Source organism: Lactuca virosa, chromosome 2, assembly GCF_052849685.1.
Source record: "Lactuca virosa cultivar CGN04683 chromosome 2, Lactuca_virosa_CGN04683_v6, whole genome shotgun sequence".
Taxonomy (NCBI): Eukaryota; Viridiplantae; Streptophyta; class Magnoliopsida; order Asterales; family Asteraceae; genus Lactuca; species Lactuca virosa.
In genome coordinates this window covers 256,245,684-256,248,167 of record NC_136427.1, presented here as the reverse complement: position 1 = coordinate 256,248,167, position 2,484 = coordinate 256,245,684, and positions in this window count along the sequence as shown.

Genomic DNA, 2,484 nt, shown 5'->3' with positions numbered 1-2,484 from the left:
CTTTGAAGATCATAAGTTGCTTAAATAGGGTGCAAACCCTAAATTTTAGGGTTTTAGAGGCTGCATGCGTACGTTGCGCGTACCCTTTGGTACACTGGGCGTACGCGCATGGCATCCGGCTCATTATCCCTTGAGTACGCTGAGCGTACATGGCATGGTACGCCCCGCGTACAACACTTCTCGGCCCAATCACAAGGATCCAATGGTCCAAGCCCAACCCAATCAAATTCATTAACCTTAGATAAATATGAATAATACCTTATAAGTTCCGGATGTTACAAATCTCCCCCACTTGAATTAGACTTCGTCCTCGAAGTTTGTCGTTGCTGCCGGGAATAATTCGGGGTAATGCTCTTTCATCTCGTCCTCTGGCTCCCACGTCCATTCTGAGACCTTACGATGCTACCACTGCACCTTCACCAACTCGACCCTCTTGTTTCTCAGGTCCTTCGTCTTCCTGTCGAGAATGGCTACAGGCCTCTCGATGTAGTTCAGGCTGTCATCCACCTGAATGTCTTCCAACGGAACCACTGCGGAATCATCGACTATGCATTTCGTAGCTGCGAAACATGAAAAGTGTTGTGGATCTATCTCAGCTCCTCCGGAAGATCCAACCGATATGCTACCTTGCCCACCTAGGCTACCACTCTAAAGGGTCCGATGTACCTGGGGCCTAACTTGCCCCGCTTCCTGAAGCGGATGACGCCCTTCCAAGGTGACACCTTCAGGAGGACCATATCCCCAACCTGGAACTCCAAGTCCGATCGACGTCTGTCGGCGTAACTCTTCTGCCGACTCTGGGCCGTCTGGAGTCTGCTCCATACTTGATGGATCTTCTCTGTCGTCTTGAGTACCACCTCGGTACTCCCCATGACTCTCTGACCGAACTCACCCCAACATATTGGGGTCCTGCACTTCCTCCCGTAAAGCATCTCGAAGGGAGGTCGGTCGATACTGGCATGATAGCTATTATTGTAGAAAAACTCTGCCAAGGGAAGGTAGGTATCCCAGCTACCGCCGAATTCTAGAACGCACGCCCGCAACATATCATCTAAATTCTGGATAGTACGCTCGCTCTGACCATCCGTCTGTAGGTGAAAATTCGTGCTAAAGTGAAGACGAGTACCCAAATCGTCGTGAAACTTCTTCCAAAACCTGGAAGTGAAGCGCACATCTCGGTCAGAAATCACGGAAACTGGCACTCCATGTCGAGCTACTACCTCTCTGATGTAGATGTCAGCCAGCTTCTCAGCCGAAATGCTCTCTTGGATCGAAATGAAATGGGCACTCTTGGTCAATCAATCCACGATGACCCAAATCGAATCCACTCCCCGTGCGGTCCTGGGAAGCTTCGTGATGAAATCCATAGTAATATCCTCCCATTTCCACACAGGGATATCCAACGGATGCGTCTTGCCGTGAGGTCTCTGGTGCTCGGCCTTGACCTTCCTGCAGGTCAGGCACCTCTCAACATACCATGCTACATCCTACTTCATACATGGTCACCAGTAATCCAGACAAGATCTCTATACATCTTCGTCGCCCCGGGATGGATGGAAAATCTGGACTTGTGCGCCTCCTCCATCAGGATCTGGCGCACACCGCCTGTGTACGGAACCCACACTCTGTAGTGAAGTGTCAACATCCCTCGGCTATCATAGTCGAAGGAGGAAATCTGGCCCACGATACGCTCACTCTTCCGTTGTTCCTCCTTCATAGCCTCCTACCGGGCCTCCCGGATCCGATCCAAAAGCGGAGTAACTACTGTCATCCTCAAATAGATGTCTCTGATCGGGGTTGCGAATGTCGTGCGACTAAGTGTATCGGCCACAACATTGGCCTTCCCCAGGTGGTAGAGAATCTCACAGTCGTAATCCTTCACCACTTCCAACCATCGCCGCTGTCTCATGTTCAGATTTGGCTGATCCATTAGATACCTCAAGCTCTTGTGGTCCGTGTAAATGGTGCAACGGACCCCATAGAGGTAGTTGTTGGGTTTTGAGCATTCTAACACTCCTATGGTGTACATGCAACCCTATAAACCTTGGATCTATGTTTTCTCTATTATACATGCAAATATTAACTATTCCAAGATTTCATCCTAACTAGCATATTATGAAGCACCTATACTACAAAGTTCTAGTTAGATGACATACCTTTTGATGTAGCTTGATGTCTTCAAGCTTTAAGAGCTTAGCCCCAATAGTGTGGAAGCCTCAAATGGAATCACAAATCACCAAAACACCTTGGAAGAACTTGAGAGAATATGTATGCACACTAAAATCGGCCCACTCTTATTTTCACACACTTGTGCCAATTTTGTGAGCCAAGGACCCCTTTATATATTATGGAGGATTAGGGTTACATCCATGTAAACCCTAATACCCATGACCTTTCATTTACATAGGATCCGTGGGTTAAAAGCTCCATGGACCATCCATGAAAGCTTAGCCCAACCTAAATGAACTTGGCCCATTCCATATA